The 25,443-nt window shown below is 38.4% G+C and overlaps 1 protein-coding gene across 2 annotated transcripts in view; it reads right to left on the reverse strand.

The window, feature by feature from the left end:
• Positions 1-25,443, reverse strand: part of GALNT1 (polypeptide N-acetylgalactosaminyltransferase 1) — a 174,220-nt gene that overhangs the window by 135,338 nt on the left and 13,439 nt on the right. Inside the window, exon 1 of one of the 2 annotated variants that reach the window (XM_077135621.1) lies at positions 6,798-6,964. The exons of the other annotated variant lie outside the window; for it this stretch is intronic. The gene's annotated coding sequence lies outside the window, so the exon portion shown is untranslated. Of the gene's footprint in view, positions 1-6,797; positions 6,965-25,443 lie in introns of those variants that run through there. 2 annotated transcript variants of the gene reach the window in all.

Below are 25,443 nucleotides of genomic sequence, written 5' to 3' on the forward strand. Positions count from 1 at the left end.
GGTGTTTATCATTGTAGACTTAGGGTTTGGTTTTAGAGAGCTTTTACTCTGCTCACAGGCTAGGAATAATTGGGAAGTTCTTCTAAGAAAGAATGTCTGAAATTTGGACTGACTGAGCTCCTGGATAGCTAGGTGCTTAGCTTAACACCTTTAACAAGGCAGTCAAGCCAACTCACCTGGGACAGAACAGTCTCTTCAATAAATGGTGCCTAGAGAACTGGATATCCATATGCAAAAGAATGAAAGAGGATCCATATCTCACACACTATACAAAAATGAACTCAAAATGCATCAAAGACCTAAACATTACATCTAAAACCATAAAACTTTTAGAAGAAAATGCAGGGAAATATTTTATCAATCTTATAATAGGAAGCGGTTTCCTAGACCTTATACCCAAAGTACGAGCACTGAAGAAAGAAAGAAATGGGAACTCCTCAAAATTAAGCACTTTTGTGCATCAAAGATCTTTGTCAAGAAAGTAAAAAGACAGCCTACACAATGGGAGACAATATTTGGAAATGATATATCAGATAAAGGTCTAGTATCCAGAATGTATGAAGAGATTGTTCAACTCAATAGCAAAAAGACAGACAACACAATTACAAAATGGGCAAAAGACATGAACAGACACTTCTCAGAAGAGGAAATACAAATGGCCAAAAGGCACATGAAAAGATATCCAACTCTGATGAAGGTACAGGCCTTCATCTTAAGGGGGAAAAAAAAAAAGCAGTGGAAGACGCAGTTACTTCTTATTGTATCATTCTAGTAGGTAAACTTTTTACCTTTAATGAGGATCTTTATTATTGCACTTCTCATACTATATTATCATTATTTTCTTATACATCTTTCTGCCAAACTTTGAGCTTCTTGATAGTAGGGGTCACACATTATTTCACTTTTGTGTCTTCCATAGCCAGTAAAATACCTGGAGTGTACAAAAGACACTAAAAAAAAGTTTGGTAAATGTACAAACTGATCATTGTTTATACGGATGAAATAATTAGTGAAGCAGAAACTTATGTGCAAATAGGCATGGAATGAAAAGAGATTGTGAATGACGAATTAGAATGTTTATCAAAAGTGCAGAGACAGTCTCATGTAACAGAGTTTACTGTCAAGACATATGAAGTACAGACAGCATGCCTTTTGCTAGGCATGAGGACCTGTAGACTAAAGACACATTTTCGAGTCTCTCATGCAGTGAAGTTCTAGTCAATGTACTCTGAGACAAATCTTGTGTACAACTTTCAGTGGTGTTCAAAAAGGACCAGAGCATGTTCCTTCTTCCATCTTTCCTCTATCCTGCTACATGGACATAAACATGATGGCTCCAAGCTCCATTTTAGACCATGAGGATGAAGACCAGATGAGAAAGCTAGAACAATCATGAGCCCAGAAAAGAGACTAGCTGTGAGCTGTTTAGGTCAGGACTCGGATATAAGAAAGGAGTCTTCCTGCTTCAGCCACTTTTACGTTGGGTTTCTGTAACAAGTACTCATACTTACTGCTAACCTAAACCTGCATGTGAAGAAACCCCATGCCATATTTATGTGATGTCTGAGACTCAGAGTTAGAGCTTTGAAGCTATGTAAGTCAGCAGTACCCCATACAGGGAACTGTTTAAAAGTTGAAAAAGGGATCAGACTTTGTCTAGAGATGTGAATGAAGCTGATTGGGATAGGACAAAGGTAAATCAGAATATAGAGTGAAGGATGATACGGTCCATATCATGAAACTTCAACTTCTGAGTGAGACCAAAGGGAAAGATGTATATTTGGTACAAAATTTATATTTTGGGTAGTGCATTACCTAATTTAACTTGTATGGTCAGTTTAGTTGGACACCACAGTACATGGAATCTTGAATAGGGCATGAGATCTTGTTGGTTTGTCTAGGTTAGTGTGATGCCCTGATATATCCCAGAGTAATTTGGGCAGTGAATAAAGAAGTTTTTGCAAAGCCCCCTTGGGGGATTGGGGAGAAAGGAGGAAATATTCAGCTTCCCCATTTGGAGAATTCCCGATATCCTCGTAAGCAGTGGGAACAACCAAATCAATAGGTATAGGCTTTGATCTTTGGGTTCACCCCTATGAAACTTATTTCTGCAAAAGCTAAACTAAGCCTACTTATAATTATGCCTAAGAGTCTCCCCTGGAGCATCTCTTTTGTTGCTCAGATGTGGCCTCTTTCCAAACTAACTCACCAGGTGAACTCACTGCCCTCCCCTCTTCATGGAACATGATTCCCAAGAGTGTAAATCTCCCTGGCAATGTGGCACAGAACTCCCAAGATGAGCCAGGACCCAGCATTATGGGATTGAGAAAGCCTTCTTGACCAAAAGCGGGGAGAGAGACATGAAACAAAGTTTCAGTGGCTGAGAGATTTCAAACAGAGTTGAGAGGTTATCCTGGAGGTTATTCTTATGCATTATATAGATATCCCTTTTTAGTATATGGTGTATTGGAGTGGCTGGAGGGAAGTACCTGAAACTGTTAAGCTTTGTTCCAGTAGCCTTGATTCTTGAAGACAACTGTATAATGATAAAGCTTTTACAATGTGACCGTGTAATTTGAAAATCTTGAGTCTGATGCTCCTTTTATCCAGGGTGTGGAAGATGAGTAAAAAAAATATGGATTGAAAAATAAATAAATACAGGGGAGATAGGGAGTAAAATAAATTGGGTAGATCAAAATACTAGTGGGCAATGAGAGGGAGGGGTTAGGGGTATGGTATAGATGAGCTTTTTTCTTTTCTATTGTTTATTTCTTTTTTTGGAGTGATGTAAATGTTCTAAAAATTATCATGGTGATGAATACACAACTATGTGATGATATTGTGAGCCACTGATTGCACACCATGTATGGACTGTATGTATGTGTGTGAAGATCTGTCAATAAAAATAGTTAAAAAAAAAAAAAAAAAAAGAAAGAAAGAAACCTCATGCCACATGAGGCAGAATCACCATAGAGCTGGGCCTCACTGAAGGAAGCAGAAAAGCAAAACCTCTGCAGGACACAAGGACTGCAGCAGCAACAATTAGAAGGGTGCCCACTAGGGACTCCAGGAACCTGCTTCCTTCTCTTCTCATCCCCAAGCAATGAACTCTACTCTCTTTTCTCCCCAATCTGGTGTTTCCAGACCATAACCTCCAACTGCCTATGGATGATTACGGTTTTTTTTCTCTTCCAAGGCATCAAGGTAGACTCAGAGTCTCCGTCTCAGTCTTGGAAGTTAAATTCTCATGACAGATCTCACTGGTCTCACTTATCTTTTAAGCAGGATCATGTCTCACCAGTCCAACCTATGTTTTCAAGCTACTGACCAGGCTGTCTTGGATCTGGTGGATATTTCTGTGGGGTATAAAATACAGCCACCCATGAGAACCCTTCAGCAGGAATGTGGGGTGGGGGTCAGGCAGTTTCCTGTGGTGGTGATGTTGATATGGCTGGTGCTATGAATGACATATATCATACAAGATGGCCAGAATCTTCTAGTTTAAATCCCAGCCTTTTAGAGGAAAAGACATGAAGATCTGATCTAGAATCCAGAACTCCTCTTGAAACATTCCAGGGGTCTGATTTGGGACCTTACCCATGTCAGAATTCAAATCCAAAATGCTACTTTAAAAAAAATGAGGGGAAGGGATAGGTAAGGTCTTCCTCTAATGTCAAGTAAGTAACTGCAATTATTCTGCCCTTTCTCTGTACGCTGAATTCCCAAAGAGTGAGTTAATTAGTCTCAGGCTGGCAGCCACAGAAAAAAAAAGTTTCAGCCCACTTTTTTCAGTGCTGCTCACAGTTATGTATTTCTCACAACCTCTGACTTAACTGTGGCAAAGAGAAACTTGACTCCTCCTTGGGGTTGGGACAAGTGGCTATGTTAAGTCAAAAGTATCCCCTAAACAAATTTACATCCCCATCCTGTTTTGGCTTAACTATTCTATTTCACAGAAAACATCATATTCAAATTTTCTATTTTAGGATTTACTAACTTGAACTGACAAGTTCATAACTGGACTATTTCCCCTTCACTAACTAGGACAAAATGAACTACAATGCACAAAGGCTACAGCACAACTCCCAGAGATGCAGGCAGGGATGGCCTAACAGGCACTCAACCGCAGGGATATTCAGGGTCACATACAGGTTCTCTGAAGTTGAGAGACTATACATGTAAACTTGTCACTGCTTCCAATATGTCTGCCACTAAATCTTACTGACATACACTCACAGAGGTTCCTTAATCCCAATCTTATAGACTACCAAGGATGATCACAAAGTTCATAGTTCCACTATGGCCCAGTTTCCTTGGCTTGCCAGCAACAAGGAAGGGACCCCATCAGCTGCTTCCAGTATGGGCTCTTCTCACAGCTAACAGTGCTGTATCAGAGAAGAAAGCTTTAGCACAACCATCACAAATCAACCCCTAGAGAAGCATTTGATTGAAGCCCAGGCTGATTTATCCATCCCTGGCTGCTGCAAGGAGACAACAGCTGACTGATACAGATAAAGAAGACTGACCCCTTATTTCAAGGTGGGACAACTCAGCCAGGGATTTTCATTCCAGAGCCTCATCCCCAGTCAAGCCAAGGCTAGACTATACCAGAGACACATCTTATTCCATTTCATCCCCCTTCCCTATCCTACTTCCCTTACTCCCTTCCAGGTTTTTCCTGAAGAATGCTCCTTCAATAAATCACCTGCACCCAAACCTCCATCTCAGGTACCATCTCTAGCAAGCCCAATATAAGACAACCTTCTTTTACCTTTTATCTTAGAGAAGTAAAAAGTCTGTTTTCTTGAAAAAAAAAAACAAAAAAAACTCGAGATCCAATCTCGAAATTAGTATTTCTTCTCTCGATGGCTTGTGCTAATTAACTAGTCTGAAAGTGGCTTTAAAATAAATAAGAACCAAGAAAACGAGGTTAAATTTAAAACCATCATCTACACTTGTTCCATGAGAGCAAACAAGTCTTAAAGCCTTAGCCATTATACATGAGATTTATACTTGTCAACAATCTATGATACTCATTAACGCTATCCACCAAATATTTCTGGTTTTCTTCGCAGAAACATGGTAAGTTTAGACTTTCTCACCCCCTTGAAATAATGACTTGCTTTGGCCAATGAAATGTGAGCAGAAATGTCACGTGTTACCTCCATACAGAAGTTCTGAGAGACTGCCGACTATCCTGCTTTCTTTCTTTCTGCAGCAATGCTAGCAATACCCAAGCAGTAACTATTCCTCAGCTTGTGTTCCAGAGGGAGGATGATGGCAGACTCCCCAGCTGCCCAGTGACAAAGCCAATAAGCTTTGTTGTTTTAAGCCACAGAGATTTGAGAGTTGTTTGTTAGCATATCATGGTTTACCCTACTTTGAAATGTACAAATACAAATGAATTATTTCAAATAATCAGATAATTTCAAATAATTATTGATTATAATTATTTCATTATAATTTGAGATAATAATTTCAAATAATTATTGAAATAATTATTTCAAATAATCAGAATTATTTGGCCACAGCTGCTAATATAAAGACTTGTTCTCATGGTGCTATACCTTCTCATGATGCCAAACGAACAGATTTAAATGTATGCAGGTGATTAAAACCTTGAAGCAAAGACATCTAGTTTTGTTGGGGGAAAAACCCTGTCTGGGAGAACCAAATGTAAGCACTTAAAAACTACTGGTTTTGAGATTTTCAAAATGCTGATAATCACTGAAGATAAATGATGAGTATATAAGGGTCCAATATACTATTCTCTTTACTTCTAGATATATTTGAAATTTTCCACAATAAAAAGCTTAAAAGGAAAGAACGACGACTCTCAAGGATCTTAGTGAGACCACACACACACACAAACACAAGCACAAAGCTATGGAACAAAGCGCTAAATAAATTCTAGCTATTTTTATTTTTTTTGTCTCACACAAGTTAACAACTCATATGAAAAGCCATGAAATTTTCTGATGCTGAAAAGGGGTTTGTAGGAGACATCTGTTGTTTTTAGCTGCCCGGCATCCATTCATTCCCCCTTCCTAATTTCTTTGTGGAGAATCACCTCTCCCCCATTTTGTATCATCTTGGTAAGACTGTATGTAAATCCACGGATTCATCCTCCCACTATAGAGGACAAAGAGATCCTGCAAGTTAAATCTCAAATCTCACTACTAATGTATCCAGAATAACCCAAGCTCAACCAGTCAAATGTGTTCTCCAGATTTAAATCTTGAGCAAGTGTCTTGCAAAGATGACAGAAATGGGGGTTGTTCTTTCATCCCAGTGGTGACATACTGATCAGAACATTTCTTTAATTCTGCTTCCCAGCCCTCCAGAACTGCCTTATTACATCACCTGTTTCCAAGCTTGGTTCTGGAGCATTCCTTCAGTTCTGTAAGCTTCTACTTCCTTTCCAATAAATTACCTCCTAATTAAGTTAAATAGAGTTTAATTTTACTGCCCTCAACCAAAGAACTCAAATGAGAAGCACACTAAGACCAGTCTTAAGAGGTAATATGAAAGTATATTAGGACCCAAGAATGGAACTGGGGGTTCTGCTGAGGACAAGAAAAGCAAGTCTTGGAAAGATGTTTTAGGGAATAAAGGGAGAAGCCAGAAGCCTATACTGGGATTTGGAAAGCAACGCTGGCTTTAAAAAGGTAGAGTCTTTGGGAGACGGGAAGGAAATATTATGAGCAATGGGACAAGGTTCATCCAGTTGTCTGAATGTGAAGGACTGTCCCAAAGGTTGTGCCAGGAGCTCGATGGGAAGAAGGGATCTCACTTACTTCGAAACTTTCTGCCTGGTGAAACTCTAGGACAAGAAGGAGCAGACACCTTGGTATTTTTATGAGGCCTCTTTGAAAGTTATATGATGAAACGGCTCAACCTCAGGTTCGCAGGTGCTATTTCTACAAGAACAGAGAGAGGGAAATTTTTCATAAAGATCCAGGTCCCTGGTAACCTTTCCTCCCCAGCCCTACCCACCTCCAAACCCTTGTTGGAAATCAGAGTATTTAAGAGTATAGAATATTCAGAGATAAGAGAACAATCAAAAAGCTACCTGAGGGACCTGGTTCAGGTTTAAAGACCTCAACAATTTTCTCCAGGAAATCTATTTTTACTACCTTAGCCTGCACCATTCTTCCCAGCAACTCTGACTTGTCTGGCTAGTTCTACTTTCCTCCCAATTTGAATCAAGCTGCTGATTTTAGCTCTCATTTGGGTTCTCCGGAGAAATGAGGTCTTTCCGGTTCAGGACACAGGTAAACCTCTGACTACACAAGCCTCTTCTCAATCAGACTTCATGCTTCTCTCTACCGCTAATAAAGTCTATCATAACGTCTACATTTACCACCTGGTTTCTAAGTTTTCCCTAACCTCTCTCGTGTTTTCCCTGGTCTTCACATCACCCTCTCTCTCAGAAACATACATTCCCCACTTTCTTCCATTTCTCAAAATGTACTGCAAATTTAACTTTTTAAAACTATCTACCAACAAAGTATACTCAACTGATGGTTTCCTTCCCCTCTAGCTTGGTTATCATAACACTTCATAATGTTCTAATTCACAAAAAACATTTGAGGCAACTCTCATCTAGTCCAGAAAAATCTATGATTTACATTTACAAAAAATTTACTGGGGTACAAGAATTACTTTTCACTATATACCTTTTGGCACTATCTGGATATGTTACTATGTAAACATGCTACTTTTTCTATTTTAAAAAATTTCCATTAACCAATGCAAAAAATTAACTGAATCTCCTTACTCTCCGAATAGAATTTTTTATTTAAATTTATTTTTTGACATTTTTCATTGTAGTAAGATACACATAACATAAAATTTACCATTTTAAAGTTTACAATTCAGTGGCATGTACATTTACAATGTTATGTAATCAACACCACTATCTATTTCAGAACATTTCATCATCTCAAACAGAAACTCCATATCTATTAAGCAATAACCAGTATTTGATTTTCTGTCTCCATGAATTTATCTTTTCTGGATGCCTCCTATAAATAAAATCAAACAATTATTTTTCCTTTCTATGTCTGGTTCATTTCACTTAGTATAACATTTTCTAGGTTCATCCATGTTATAGCATGTATGAGCACTTTGTTTCTTCTGATAACAAATACTATTTTCATTGTATGGATATATCATATCTTATTTCTTCATTTCATCTGTTGACAGTCAGATGTCAACATCTGGTTGTTTCCACCTTTTAGCTACTGTGAATAAGGTTGCTATGAACACTGGCTTACATGTATCTGTTTGAGTCCCTTTCAATTCTTTTGAGTACTGAAAATACTAGGAGTGGAACTGCTGGGTCATTCCATGTTTAAACTTTCAGAGGAACAACGAAACTCTTTTCTACATGGCTGTACCGTTTTACATTCCCACCAGTAATGCACAAGGGTCCCAATTTCTCCAGTCTCATGAACGCTTACTATTTTCTGGTCCGTTCTTGTTACTGTTGTTTTTTTGTTTGTTTGTTTGTTTGTTTTTTTACTTTTTTTTTTACATGGGCAGGCAGCAGGAATCGAACCTGGGTCCTCTGGCATGGCAGGTGAGCATTACTGTTGTTGTTTTATTATAGCCATCCTACTGGAATGAAATAATATCTCATTGTGGTTTTGATTTGCATTTCGCTAATGACTAATGATGGCAAACATCTTTTCATGTGTTTATTGGCATATGAATATCTTCTTTGGAGAAATGTCCTTGGTCCATTTATTTTAAAGTTTTTTTAAGTTTCATAGACTTTATGTATTATGTTTGATAGTATATAAAAGTAACTTTGGGAAATCCATTTTTAAAACAGATTGTCGTCTTTTTGTTGTTGAGTTAGTGTTCTTTATACATTCCAGATAGTAAACCATTACCAAATAAAATTATTTGAAAACATTTCCTCCCATTTTGTAGGTTGTCTTTTTACTTTTTCAATAATGTCCATTCAACAAAAGTTCCTAATTTTGATGAAATCAAATTTACCTATTTCTGCTTTTGTTGCTCATATTTTTGGTATCAACTCTAAGAATCTAGGCCAAATACAAAGTCTTGAAGATTTACCATTATGTTTTTTCTGAAAATTTTATAGATTTTAGCTCTTATATTTAGATCACCAATCCATTTTAAGTTAATTTTTGTACATGGTGAGAGGTAGGGGTCCAACTTCATTCTTTTGTGTATGGATTTCCAGTAGTCCCAGCACTATTTGTTGAAGAGACTATTCTTTTCTCTTTGAATAGACTTGGCATTCTTGTCAAGGATTAACTGGTCAAAGATGTGTGGGTTTATTTCTGAGCTATAAAGATTCAATGCAATCCCTACCAAAATTACAGAACTTTTTTTTTTGCCTCACAAAAAATGGAAAAGCCAATCCTCAAATTCATGTGGAATTACAGGGGGCCTTGAATAGACAGTAGTAGTTTTATGAAGAAACATAAAGACATCAAATGGAAAAGAGACAGCAATCCTAAATTTACAATCATTTTAAAATTTTGCTTTGTTTGTTTTGTTTAGAGGGTGAGGAGTGAATAGATAGCAGCTTGTTGCCACAGGTTTACAATATAGCATCAAACAGAAATTTGTAGATTTGTCCAAGTCCCCGAAGCCTCAAAAAACAGAAAAAAAACAGAAGTGCAAGTACTTTTAGGCCCCCCAGGGGGTGGCATGACTGGGTTAGTTTGTAACTTCCCACAAGTCTGAGAGCTGCTAGTAAATTGGCACGAGAGGGAAGGATTGGCAACCAATCATTTATGTGAGTGTAATTATTACAATAACATATCGTTAACAGTTAAATTTGGAATCGTGGATAAGTCAAAACTTACTTCGCTGAGCCTCTTCCCCCTAAACCCCCCAACATTTATCCTTCTATTCTGAGACTGATCTTTAAGGTAGTATCCCACTTTCCCCAATAACCTGATTTCAGAACCAGTTCACCCACCTTCCTTCCCACTTCCTACCCCTCCTAACCCTGGCAGCAACACACAAGCTACCTTTTAACTCTGCAGTCCTCAGTAGCCCCATTCAGGTACTTGTCTCCTGTCTCAAGGTCCAACACCAACCTGCCTAGCTACACCTTCAGCCAAAACCAAACCCATCCACAAAGTCCAGTCCTCTCATTCTGCCAAACCTGCTCTCTTCCATCTACTTCCAAGTCACCTCCTATTCTCCGACCTAGCCAGGCCTCTAGTTTCATGTACTAGCAACCACCCTGTAAGCCACACAACCTTTGTAATGATGACCTCTTTAACAGACACAAAAATCCTTCATGTCATTGAAAATCGACTTCTACAATCGCTACCCTTAGACAAGTCCCAGTGTTAACTTTTTCTGCTTCAACCTCTAGGATATTAACCTTACAGACAACATTCTAAAGCAATCCTGGCTGAGTCCATTGCAAACTCATACTAACTAGCCAGACTGACCCCTCAACTGCTCTTTACAACTCCCCTCCTGGTATCCATCTCCCTCTCAACCCCCAACTTCACCCAAAACTTCACAGCCTATCCAACACAATACTTGCCTTTGTAGAGACATTTCACCACACCAGATTCAAGTTTCTGACCATAGTTTTAAGAGTATTTTGATTTATTCACCATTTATTGACCACCTGTCAAGTGTAAGCACTAGTGCTTACAACATCTCTAAGAAAAGGTTCCTGCCCTTGAAATTCACAGTCAAGAAGGGGACACAAGTGGATAAACTGACAGTATAAGTATGATACATAATATGATAGAGAAAACAAGATGCACTAAGGGAAAGGCCAGAGGCTTTATGAAAGAAATACCGAGTCCAGTCCTCATCCTCAGACATACCCACTGCCACGACTTTAGCTCAGACCTCCTGCAATAGTCTCCAAATATCCCTTCTACCCATCCTACCCTCTCATCCAAATTCATTCCCCACATTTCAGCAGTGGCAATATGCTTAAAACTTGAAAGAGACCTCTCTTCTACTCAAAGCATTTCAGCAGCACTGACAGTAAGACCTGACGTGATCTGTCCCGTACCAATTTGTCTACTTCCATCTCATCCCACTTTCCTTCATACCAATGGCCTTCCAGCCATACTGATCTTTTCGTTCCTTAAGCAGAATGAGTTCTCCTTTGCTAAATGCCCTCTGCTCATACCATTCTTTTTACCTGGAATCTTCTTACCTCCACTCTGCGTATCATTAAAATCTTCTGCACTTTGAAGTTTCAGCTTAAGTGTCATTTCGCCATTATTTAATCGTTTCTCTTTTGTCTGAAGGGCCCTAAATGTACCTGTCCATAACTTATTTCTCATCCCTCTCTATGACCCCTGTTCTCATCAATTTGACGCTGATGATGTTCATCAGAACCTCCATACCTGAGCTATTCTCCAAAGACTAAGTCCCACAACTGATACCACAGGACAGCTCCACCTGGAGCTTCTCTTCGGTTCCTACAACTGGATATGTCCCAAGACATGCTCATTAATTACCCTCAAACAACTCTCGTGGGTTTCTGCTATTGCTAACGAACATCAAGTGACTGAATTCTCTCTTTCCTTTACCCACTCATGAGTACATCTGAATTCATCTCAAAAAATGTATACCTGGATGTTCCTAAATACATAGTCACCTGGGTACTGTATTAGACTCACCTCCTACCACTGTTCTTCTGAAATAAAAAGATTCAGGTCCCACCAATACTCTTTTGAAATAAAAAGAACAGTCCTCTACATAGGCATGCAAGCTAAATTCTGATCATGTCAATCAACACACTCATCAAAATCCCTTAATGGCCTCCTACTGCCTTCCAAGGGCTCTTCTGCTTGGTATTCAAAGCGCCTCTCAATTTGGTCCAAACCACTTAAGAGAGACAGTGTACTTTGGTAGTTAAAACTATAATCTCTGGAGACAGACATGGAGACAGGTTCAGATCTCAGCTTCACCACTTAACCTCTTTGTGCCAAAGCTTCTTCTTCTCTACAATAGATATAATAAGAGTATTTACCTCCTATGGTATCATAAAGACTAAATAATTACTATAAATAGAACCTGGCACATGGCCAGTGCTACACTGTGTATTGTTTTTGTTTTGCAGTTCTTTTTCCAACTATCAATAACCTACTTTCCAGTTTATCTGAACCAATTCACTGTTTCCCCTAACACTTCAAATTTTCCCTTCTGGAGCAAGAGTTCACAACAGGGTAAGGACCAACTAGATGAGCTGCCAATGTTACAACCCCTTCCCTAACTCAAGGGCATTTCCAGTCAAAAGTTGGGCTACAAAGGCCTTTTCTCTATAGAAGTGTCCTTGTATCTCATTAACTGAAATGCCCCAGAGGTGGCCCATGAAAGCATTTTCCATCCCTGTTTAAAGACACTCAGCCTAACCGTTAATCACCCTCTTCTTCCCGCTACTCCCTCATCCCTCTTCTAAATCAGAAATAATCCTATCACCATTTCCCATCCCCAGGCGTAAAGCTGTTGTAGTTCTCTGTCCTTAATCTGGACAAAAATTGAAACTCTCATGGCTACGCTCCCTGTAACAGTCCCGATACTTCATAGTCTTCTTGCATGGAAACTTAAAATAATTCAAATTAATTCTGCAGTTTTGACATAAGCAGAACATGGACTGTAGTCTTCAAAGCACTTAGACCTCACAACTATGTCAGTGCTGCCTTGCTGCCCTCTCCATATCCTACCATGCACAGTACAGACAGACTTGCACTTAAAGTGCTTACTGTTGGCTCACTAATTCTCAGGATGGAAAAATGAGTTAAAAGAGTTCCAAAATTGTTTACCCACTCCTTCACATTAAAGAAAACAATTAATTACAAAATTTAACATGCAATTTCCAAAAACCTATCCAGTAAACTGATATGTGGCTCCACCAATACAATGCAAATTCTACTCCCTTCTATAACTGAACGGATGCTTTAAAAATTTAAGGAGGGCGGGCCACAGTGACTCAGCAGGCAGAGTTCTCGCCTACCATGCTGGAGATCTGGGGTCGTTTTCCAGTGCCTGCCCATGTAAAAAATATTAATAATTAAAAAAAAAATTTTTAAGGAGAAAAAAAGCCAAAGTGGAAAAACTGAGTAAAAACCATAATATATAAGCCTAAGGAAGTATCGTAAAATCACCTCATGGCTCCCTAGAAAGGCTTTATCTACTGTACCACAGAATTTGCCCCATAGGCAAGATTGTTAACCAAAAGACAACATATCAGAAACCTATAGTTAGACATCTTTACAGACCAAAAATAATTATATACCCTGTGTGTAGCATTAGAAGTCATAGGTCACAATGATTTTTAAAACTTCTTATAAAATTTATTTTCTAATTTATAAAAATTGCAAAATTAAAAGAGAAATAAATCACATAAACTCAAAGAAAAACTCTCAACTTTCTGGTCACTGCCACAGCAGGTGCCTTAAAAACAATACCAAACATTCCTCTTCCTTAAAGACTAAAGAAATTTCCCATTGAGGATATGCCTACAAAAATACAAGGAAGACTGCAGAGGAGAAGCTAAACTGAATGGCTAACCGTTAAGTATAATTAAAAAAAAAAAGAATCAAGCAGTAAAACTCCAGGCAGTGCTATGAAAAGACGTAGTCCCTAAACAAAGACATGCCTGGACCTACTCCATTAGGATATATATAGAGATTAAGAGTTAAGCATTTAGAAACCTTGATAGCAACTTAAGAAAGAATCTTTATATCTATTGAATTTAATAATAGTAATTTCTAGTAATTAATTATTTATTTACATATTTTATAAAAGAATAATACCATAACAGTGGTTATTTTAAAAACTGGATCTTTGGGGACACTCACTTCTGTGATGATAAAGTAGATGCACTTTTCTCTATTACTCCAGATAAATATAACTAAAAACTTTGGACACTGTATATTAAGCAAAAGTAATAAAACTCCTACATGGAGAGAAAAAGGTAGACTGGCTAGAAGGCCTGGAGGAGCAACATAATGGCGAGTTCCCTGGGTTTTATTTTTGTCTTCTATATCCCAGACTTGGAGCTGAAATTGCCAGCATCCTGTAAACACCAATGGGTGCAGGCAAAAACGAGCCTCCTCTCTTTAGCTGAAGGACCACAAAAGAGACAGCCTAACAAGACAGAAAACCGTTTTTAAAAATCCACTCTACTCCAGCCTTGCATCTCAGAAAAAAATTGTGACCTTACCACCCCAAAACCCAGGAAAGATCAGGTGGGTAACCTCCACTTCCACACACTCAGCAGGCTGTAACGCAGCACCTCAAAACCCACCACTACCAAGGCAGTCTCAGACAATGCCAAGCAGGGGCTTTCACCCATGTCAGTTTGTGATGAGATGCCCAGCACCACCACGACGCTGTCAGTGGACATAGGTGGAGAGCCTGGACCTCCACCCCCATCACACAAGAAGGGGGTGCTCTACTCCTCTGGTATCAAGGGAAACGAGTGGGGAGTCTGGATTTCTACCCTCACCTGGCAGCAACAAGCACTTACCTCCCCCTTCCTCTGCCACAGCAGTGTCAAAAAAAGCCAGCTAGAACAGAAGGTTTAAATAAGATTCGAGTCTCATAATATAAAATAAGGCCAAGTTTCAATTAAAACTCTTATACCAAGAGCCAAGAAGAACACAAACGGAATGAAAAAGACATCAGTCAGTGCAAACACCAGGATAACAGAGATGTAAGAATAATCTAACTGGAAGTGAGACCTTGTTGGTTTGTAAAGGTTAGTGTGATGCCCCGAAACAACCCAAAGTAATCTGGGCAGAGAATAAAAAGTATTTGCAAAGCCCCACTGAGGGACTGGGGAAAAAAGTGGAAATATTAAACTTTCCAACCTGGGGAATTCCAGATATTCTTGCAAGCATTAGGGGCTACTAATTTAATAGGTCGAGGCCTCAGTCTTGGGGGCCTGCCCTTATGGAATTTATTCCTGCAAAGGAGAAGCTAAGCCTACTTATGATTATGCCTAAGAGTCACCTCCAGAGTTCCGGAGAAGATGGCGGCTTAGTAAGACGCGCGGGTCTTAGTTCCTCCTCCAGAAAAGCAACTAAAGAAACAGAAACAATACGAAACAGCTCCCGGAGTCACGACAGAGACCAAAAAGACAGCGTACCCCATTCTGGAACAGCTGAACGGGCAGGGAGAATCTGCTGCGGTGAGATACCCGAGGGGCGCGCGTTTTCCCGGCGGGGCGGCTGGCGACTGGGGTCCCCTCCACGCACGTGGCTCCCCGGTCTGACTGGGAACGTTGGATAGCGGGGCCCTCCCGTCACGCTTGGCGTTTCGGGCCAGCTGGGCAATTAGGACCGGCACTCTCCCAAGCCGCGGCGGCCAGCGACCCCCGCCTCCACGCGCAGTTTCCCGGGCCGACTGCTGTGCAGACAGACGAGCACCAGAGCGCCACCTACTGGGCAGGAAAAGAAAAACAGAGCCCAGAGATTTCACAGAAAAACCTTTCAACCAGCTGGGTCCCACACCCAGGGAAATCTGATCAAATGCCCAGACACCAGCAGAAAATAATGGATGACGCTCGGAAAATTGAAGATATGGCCCAGTCAAAGGAACAAACCAATAGTTCAAATGAGATACAGGAGCTGAGACAACTAATGCTGAATATACGAACAGAAATGGAAAAACTCTTCAAAAACCAAATCAATAAATTGAGGGAGGACATGAAGAAGACATGGGCTGAACAAAAAGAAGAAATAGAAAATCTGAAAAAACAAATCACAGAACTTATGGGAGTGAAGGACAAAGAAGAAAAAATGGAAAAAACAATGGATACCTACAATGGTAGATCTAAAGAGACAGAAGCTACAATTAGTGAACTGGAGGATGGAACATCTGAATTCCAAAAAGAAACAGAAACTATAGAGAAAAGAATGGAAAAACTTGAGCAGGGGATCAGGGAACTGAATGACAATACGAAGCGCACAAATATACGTGTTGTGGGTGTCCCAGAAGGAGAAGAGAAGGGAAAAGGAGGAGAAAAACTAATGGAAGAAATTACCACTGAAAATTTCCCAACTCTTATGAAAGACCTAAATTTGCAGATCCAAGAAGTGCAGCGCACCCCAAAGAGAATAGACCCAAATAGGCGTTCTCCAAGACACTTACTAGTTAGAATGTCAGAGGTCAAAGAGAAAGAGAGGATCTTGAAAGCAGCAAGAGAAAAACAATCTGTCACATACAAGGGAAACCCAATAAGACTATGTGTAGATTTCTCAGCAGAAACCATGGAAGCTAGAAGACAGTGGGATGATATATTTAAATTACTAAAAGAGAAAAACTGCCAACCAAGACTCCTATACCCAGCAAAATTGTCCTTCAAAAATGAGGGAGAAATTAAAACATTCTCAGACAAAAAGTCACTGAGAGAATTTGTGACCAAGAGACCAGCTCTGCAAGAAATACTAAAGGGAGCAGTAGAGTCAGATACGAAAAGACAGAAGAGAGAGGTATGGAGTAAAGTGTAGAAAGAAGGAAAATCAGATATGATATATATAATACAAAAGGCAAAATGGTAGAGGAAAATATTATCCAAACAGTAATAATACTAAAAGTTAATGGACTGAATTTCCCAATCAAAAGACATAGAATGGCAGAATGGATTACGACCCAGCAATACCACTGCTAGATATCTACTCAAGGGACTTAAGGGCAAAGACACAGACGGACATTTGCACACCAGTGTTTATAGCAGCATTATCTACAATTGCAAAGAGATGGAAACAGCCAAAATGTCCATCAACAGACGAGTGGCTTAACAAACTGTGGCGTATACCTACGATGGAATATTATGCAGCTTTAAGACAGACTAAACTTATGAAGCATGTAATAACATGGATGGACCTAGAGAACATTATGCTGAGTGAGTCTAGCCAAAAACTAAAGGACAAATACTGTAAGGTCCCACTGATGTGAACCGACATTCGAGAATCAGCTTGGAATATATCATTGGTAACAGAGACCAGCAGGAGTTAGAAACAGGGTAAGATAATGGGTAATTGGAGCTGAAGGGATACAGACTGTGCAACAGGACTAGATACAAAAACTCAAAAATGGACAGCACAATAATACCTAAGTGTAATGTAACTAGGTTGGAACACTGAATGAAGCTGCACCTGAAATATGGTTTTTTGTTTGTTTGTTTGTGTGTTTGTATCTTTTGTTTTTGTTTTTTTCCTTTTTCTTTATATATATATATAATTAGTATTATTATTTTAATTCTCTTCTCTATATTAACATTCTATATCTTTTTCTGCTGTTTTGCTAGTTCTTTTCCTAAATCGATGCAAATGTACTAAGAAATGATGATCATACATCTATGTGATGATACTAAGAATTACTGAGTGCATTTGTAGAATGGAATGATTTCTAAATGTTGTGTTAATTTCTTTTCTTTTTTTTGATTAATAAAAAAATTAAAAAAAAAAAAAAAAAAGAGTCACCTCCAGAGAACCTCTTTTGTTGCTCAGATGTGGCCTCTCACTCTTTAATTTATTAAACATACCAACATACAAACACAAACATTCTTACTATATGATCATTCCATTCTACATATATAATCAGTAACTCACAATATCATCACATAGTTATATATTCATCATCATGATCATTTCTTAGAACATTTGCATCAATTCAGAAAAACAAATAAAAAGAAAACAGAAAAAATTCATACATACCATAACCCTTCCCGTCCCTTTCATTGATTACTAGCATTTCAACCTACTAAATTTCTTTTAACATTTGTTCCCCCTATATTTATTTATTTTTAATCCATATGTTTTACTCATCTGTTGATGAGGTAGATAAAAGGAGCATCAGACACAAAGTTTTCACAATCACACAGTTACACTGCGGAACTATATCATTATATAATCATCTTCAAGAAACATGGCTACTGGAACACAGCTCGACATTTTCAGGCAGTTCCCTCCAGCCTCTCCATTACACCTTAACTAAAAAGGTGATATCTATATTATGCGTAAGAATAACCTCCAGCACAGAAGACCTAAATATATGGAAGGGCATACCGTGTTCATGGATTGGAAGACTAAATATAGTTAAGATGTCAATCCTACCTAAATTGATTTACAGATTCAATGCAATACCAATCAAAATCCCAACAACTTATTTTTCAGAAACAGAAAAACCAATAAGCAAATTTATCTGGAAGGGCAGGGTGCCCCGAATTGCTAAAAGTATCTTGAGGAAAAAAAACGAAGCTGGAGGTCTCATGCTGCCGGACTTTAAGGCATATTATGAAGCCACAGTGGTCAAAACAGCATGGTATTGGCACAAAGATAGATATATCGACCTATGGAATCGAATAGAGTGCTCAGATATAGACCCTCTCATCTATGGACATTTGATCTTTGATAAGGCAGTCAAGCCAACTCACCTGGGACAGAACAGTCTCTTCAATAAATGGTGCCTAGAGAACTGGATATCCATATGCAAAAGAATGAAAGAAGACCCGTATCTCACACCCTACACAAAAGTTAACTCAAAATGGATCAAAGATCTAAACATTAGGTCTAAGACCATAAAACAGTTAGAGGAAAATGTAGGGAGATATCTTATGAAACTTACAATTGGAGGCGGTTTTATGGACCTTAAACCTAAAGCAAGAGCACTGAAGAAAGAAATAAATAAATGGGAGCTCCTCAAAATTAAACACTTTTGTGCATCAAAGAACTTCATTAAGAAAGTAGAAAGACAGCCTACACAATGGGAGACAATATTTGGAAATGACATATCAGATAAAGGTCTAGTATCCAGAATTTATAAAGAGATTGTCCAACTCAGCAACAAAAAGACAGCCAACCCAATTACAAAATGGGAAAAAGACTTGAACAGACACCTCTCAGAAGAGGAAATACAAATAGCCAAAAGGCACATGAAGAGATGCTCAATGTCCCTGGCCATTAGAGAAATGCAAATCAAAACCACAATGAGATATCATCTCACACCCACCAGAATGGCCATTATCAACAAAACAGAAAATGACAAGTGCTGGAGAGGATGCGGAGAAAGAGGCACACTTATTCACTGTTGGTGGGAATGTCAAATGGTGCAACCACTGTGGAAGGCAGTTTGGCAGTTCCTCAAAAAACTGAATATAGAATTGCCATACGACCCAGCAATACCATTGCTAGGTATCTACTCAGAGGACTTAAGGGCAAAGACACAAACGGACATTTGCACACCAATGTTTATAGCAGCATTATTTACAACTGCAAAGAGATGGAAACAGCCAAAATGTCCATCAACAGACGAGTGGCTAAACAAACTGTGGTATATACATATGATGGAATATTATGCAGCTTTAAGACAGAATAAACTTACGAAGCATGTAATAACATGGATGGACCTAGAGAACATTATGCTGAGTGAGTCTAGCCAAAAACTAAAGGACAAATACTGTATGGTCCCACTGATGTGAACCGACATTCGAGAATAAACTTGGAATATGGCATTGGTAACAGAGACCAGCAGGAGTTAGAAACAGGGTAAGATAATGGGTAATTGGAGCTGAAGGGATACAGACTGTGCAACAGGACTAGATACAAAAACTCAAAAATGGACAGCACAATAATACCTAATTGTAAAGTAATCATGTTAAAACACTGAATGAAGCTGCATCTGAGCTATAGGTTTTTTTTTGTTTGTCTGTTTGCTTGTTTGTTTGTGTCTTTTTTTTTCCTTTTTTTTTTTTACTATTATTATTATTTTTCTCTATATTAACATTCTATATCTTTTCTGTTGTTTTGCTAGTTCTTTTCCTAAATCGATGCAAATGTACTAAGAAATGATGATCATGCATCTATGTGATGATGTTAAGAATTACTGATTGCATATGTAGAATGGAATGATTTCTAAATGTTGTGTTAATTTCTTTTTTTCTTTAATTAATAAAAAAAAGACAATCTACAAAACTGGAGCAAAATTTGGAAACTGTGTAGCTAGTAAGGGTTTGATATCCAAAATATATAAATAAAACCTACAACTAAAAAGACAAACTACCCGATTAAAAAATGGCAAAGAATTTGAGCGGACATTTCTCCAAAGAAAATATACAGTTGGTCAATAAGCAAATGAAAAAATGTTCAAGATTGCCAACCATTAGCAAAATGCAAATCAAAACCAGAATGAGATACCAAACCTTACACTCATTAGAATGGCTTTAATTAAAGAAAAAAAATAAAACACCAGAAAATACGTTCTTGCAAGGAAGTAGAGAAACAAGAACTCATACATAATTGGTGGAAATGTGAAATGGTGCAAATACTGTGGCAAGCAATTTGGCAGTTCTTCAAAAAGATGAACACAGAACTATCATATGACCTGGAAATCCCACTTTTAGGAAAACTCCAAAGGCTTGAAAGCAGGGAATCAAACAGATATTTGTACACCAACATTCAGTGCACCATTATTCACAAGAGCCAAAAGGTGGAAACAACCCAAGTGTCCACTGGCAGATGAATGAATAAACAAAAGTGGTACATACACACAATGGATGCACTCTTAAAAAGGAATGACGTTCTGACACATGTGACAATATGGATGAACCTTGAAAACAGATGCTGAGCGACATACAAAGATTATACAAAGAACAGATACTGTATAATTTCACTTATATGAATTAGAACATGCAAAATCAAAAAAAAAAAAAAAAAAAAGAATAACCTCCAGGATAACCTCTTGACTCTGTTTGTAATTGCTCAGCCACTGACACTTTATTTTGTCTCATTTCTCTTCCCTCTTTTGGTCAAGAAGTGTTTCTCAGTCTCATGATGCCAGGTCCAGGTTCATTTCCGGGAGTCATGTTCCACACTGCTAGGGAGATTTACACCACTGGGAGTGATATCCCATGTAGTGGGGAGTGCAGTGGGCTTACCTGCCGACTTGACTTCAAGAGTGAGAGGCCACACTCTCTCTCTCAGCCAACACGACAGGCAAACTCACTGCCCTCCCCCTCTCTACGTGGGACATGACTCCCAGGGGTGTGGCCCTTCCTGGTAATGTGGGACAGAAATCCTAGAATGAACTGGGACTCAGCATCAAGGGATTGAGAAAACTTTCTTGACCAAAAGGGGGAAGAGTGAAATGAGACAAAATAAAGTGTCAATGGCTGAGAGATTCCAAACAGAGTCGAGAGGTTATCCTGGAGATTATTCTTAGGCATTAAATAGATATCACCTTTTTAGTTAAGGTGTAATGGAGAGGCTGGAGGGAACTGCCTGAAAATGTTGAGCTGTGTTCCAGTCGCCATGTTGCTTGAAGATGATTATATAATGATATAGTTCTGCAGCGTAACTGTGTGATTGTGAAAACTTTGTGTCTGATGCTTCTTTTACCTACCTTATTGACAGATGAGTAAAACATATGGATTAAAAATAAATAAATATAGGGGGAACAAATGTTAAATTTAGTAGACTGAAATGCTAGTAATCAATGAAAGGGACGGGTAAGGAGTATGGTATGTATGAATTTTTTCTGTTTTCTTTTTATTTGTTTTTCTGAATTGATGCAAATGTTCCAAGAAATTATCATGATGATGAATATATAACTATGTGATGTTATTGTGAGTTACTGATTATATATGTAGAATGGAATGATCATATAGTAAGAATGTTTGTGTTTGTATGTTGGTATGTTTAATAAATTTTAAAAAAAAGGTGAGAGGCCACATCTGAGCAGCAAAAGAGGTTCTCTGGAAGTGACTCTTAGGCATAATCATAAGTAGGCTCAGCTGAGAAACTTCACATAGAATTCATCATCTGGAGGTTATTCTTATGCAGTATATAGATATCCCTTTTTAGTTTTTAGTATATTAGAAGAGCTAGAAGGAAATACCTGAAGTTCTTGAACTGTATTCCAGTAACCTTGATTCTTGAAGATGACTGCATAACTATACAGCTTTTACAATGTAAGCGTGTAAATTGTGAAACCTTATGGTTGACATTCCCTTTAAAGAGTATATGGACACATGAGTTAAAAAATAAGGACAAAAAAGTAAATAAATAATAGGGGGGATAAGATGTATGGGATGTTTTGGGTGTTCTGTTTCATTTTATTTTTATTCTTACATGTATTTTTTTTGGAGTACAGAAATTGTTCAAAAATTTATTGTGATGAATGAAAAACTGTATGCTGATACTGTGAACCACTGACTGTGCACTTTGGATGATATAGGGCATATGAACATATCTCAATAAAATTGAATTAAAAAAACAAAAACACATTTTACTTGTTTAAAAAAAAAGAATTATCTGGTAAAGATTTTAAAGCAGCCAAGATAGAAATGCTTCAATAAGCAATTAGAAACATGCTTAAAACAATTTTTTTTTTAAATAGAAAGCTTCAGCGAAGACAAGAAAAGTCTCAGAGAAGACTCTAAGCCAACTCAGCAGGTAAACTACATGGGACAAGTCTCCCACAGGTGTAAATCTCCCTTGGCAACATGGGACGAAACTCCTGGCATTTGCTAAGACCCAGCATCATGGGATTGAGAAAGCCTTCTTGACCAAAAGTGGGAAGAGAGAAATGAGACAAGGTTTCAGTGGCAGAGAGATTTCAAACGGAGTTGAGATGATTTTTATGCATTATACAGATATCCCTCTTTAGTTTATGGTGTATTGGAGTGGCTGGAGGGAAGTACCTGAAACTGTTGAGCTGTGTTCCAATAGCCTTGATTCTTGAAGACAACTGTATAACATTATAGCTTTTACAATGTGACTATGTGATTGTGAAAACCTTGTGTCTGATGCTCCATTTATCCAGGGTTTGAAGAAATGAGTAAAAAAAATATGGATAAATAAATAAATAATAGGGGGATAAAGGGTAAAATAAATTAGGTAGATTGACATACTAGCAGTCAATGAGAGGGAGGGGTAAGGGGTATGGAATGTATGAGTTTTTTTCTTTTTTCTCTTTATTTGTTTTTCTGGAGTAATGCAACTGTTTTAAAAATGATCATGATGATGAATACAGAACTATGAGATAATATTCTGATTGTACACCATGTATGGACTGTATGTGTGTGGCGATTTGTCAATAAAAATATATTTTTAAAAAGTCCCAGAGAACATGGGACATGACTCCCAAGGGTGTAGACCTTCCTGCCAATGTGGGACAGAAATCCTAGAACGAGCTGGGACTCAACCTTCTTGACTGAAAGGGGGAAGAGAGAAATGAGACAAAATAAAGTGTCAGTGGCTGAGAGATTTCAAACAGAGTCAAGAGGTTATCCTGGAGGTTATTCTTATGCATAATATCAGTATCACCTTTTTAGTTAATATGTAACAGAGAGGCTGGAGGGAACTGCCTGAAAATGTCGAGCTGTGTTCCAGTAGCCATGTTTCTTGAAGATGATTGTATAATGATAAAGCTTTCGCAATGTGACTGTGTGATTGTGAAAACCTTGTGTCTGATGCTTCTTTCACCTACCTTATGGACAGATAAGTAAAATATATGGATTAAAAATACATACATAATAGGGAGAACAAATGTTAAAATAAATTTAGTAGATTGAAATGCCAGCAATCAATGAAAGGAAGGCGTAAAGGGTATGGTATGTATGAATTTTTTCTGTTTTCTTTTTATTTGTTTTTCTGAATTGATGCAAATGTTCTAAGAAATGATCACGATGATGAATATACAACTATGTGATGAAAAAAACTTTTGCTCTTTTCTTTCTTTGCTTTGTATGTTATATTTTACAATAAAAAAGTTTAAAAAAAGAATTTAAACTTTTGAAAGTTTAAAGTTAAAGTGAATTGAAAGTTGAAGATTTCAAGACACCTCTCTCAACAGCTGATAGAACAAGACAGAAAATCAGCAAGAATACAGAAACTCAACAACATCATCAACGAAGAGGATCTAGTCAATATTTATAGAACATGCATCTTAAAACAGCAGATTATACATTATTTTCAAGTGCCACAGAACGCATACTAAGATAGACCAGGGAGGGCTATGGTGGCTCAGCAGGCAGAGTTCTCGCCTGCCATGCCAGAGGACCCGGGTTCAATTCCCGATGCCTGCCCATGTTAAAAAAAAAAAAAAAACTACACTAAGATAGACTGTATCTTGGGTCATAAAACAAACCTCAACAAATTTTAAAGAAATGAAATCACACAATCACACAGAGTGTTTTCCCTAATCACAATGCAATCAAACTAAAAATTAGTAACAAAGATAAAAATCTCCGAACACCTGGAAACCACACAACACACTACAAAAAAATCCATGGGTCAATTCGGAAGTCTCAAGAGAAATTTAAGAATGTAAATGAAAATACAACACATCAAGGCAGTAAAAATAAAAAAGAAAGAAAGAAAGAAAAGAAAATTACAGCCAAAAAACTCTCCTGAACACAGGTGTAAAAATCTTTAACAAAATATCAGTAAATAGAATTCAGCTCTACATTAAAAAAAAATTATAGGAATTTTCCAAAGTTGGCAGAGTAGGAGCTCCAGGACTCATTCCTTCCCCCCAAACAGCTGGCAGACAATCAGAAACTGTCTAAAACAACTGTCTGGGGCTCCGGAGGCTGGGGGGTGGGGGTGGGGGGGTGGGGAAGGGATTGGGGAGGGGAGCACTGTAAAGCATCCAGGGAAGAATGAGAGGAAGAGGCTGAGAAACTGTGGTAAAGAACTGTGAGTAACTGGCTCTGCGGTGGCTGCTGGGGCTCATGCCCCACTCTCCAGGAGAGCTGCTTTGGCGCCCAGTCCCTAGCGGCTGCTGTGAAGGAAGAGGGATGTGGAAGATCTCTCCCCAAGAACAGGCCAGGGCATGGCTAAGCAGTGATCACAGCTTCTGATTAGCAAATCCAGACTGTTGGGTCCAGGTTCTGAGACGCTGTTTCAGCCCATACCAGACAGGGACAGCCACTGTTTCAACTACGCCCCAGGGGCCAATACAGTGGAGGTTTAAAGACACACTGCCTCCCTGCTTTGCCTCCTTATTTGGAAGGGTAAGTAGTCCCAAATGGCCAAAACATCTGTAAAAGAAAATTAAACTTTTCTTTAACGTAAAGTCCCACTTTGTGACTTCAAAGCATATCACAAAGATACAGTGGTGAAAAACTGCACTGTACAGGCATAAAGATATACTGACCAATGGGTACAATTTGAGAGTTCAGAAACAGACCCTCACATTTATGACAATGGATATTTAGAAGGCTGCCAAGTCCAATCAATGGGAACAGAATAGTCTCTTCACCAAATGGTGCTGGGAAGAACTCGATATCCATATCCAAAAGAATGAAAGAGGACCCTGTCTTACATTTTATACAAATACTAATTCAAAATGGATCAAAAACTTAAATATAAGAACCAGGACCATAATAACCCCCTGAGTAAAACATGTAGAGAAGCATCTTTAAGATCTTGCGATACCCCGCAGAGAACCTCTTTTGTTGCT

This window comes from Tamandua tetradactyla, chromosome 18, assembly GCF_023851605.1.
Source record: "Tamandua tetradactyla isolate mTamTet1 chromosome 18, mTamTet1.pri, whole genome shotgun sequence".
Lineage (NCBI taxonomy): Eukaryota > Metazoa > Chordata > Mammalia > Pilosa > Myrmecophagidae > Tamandua > Tamandua tetradactyla.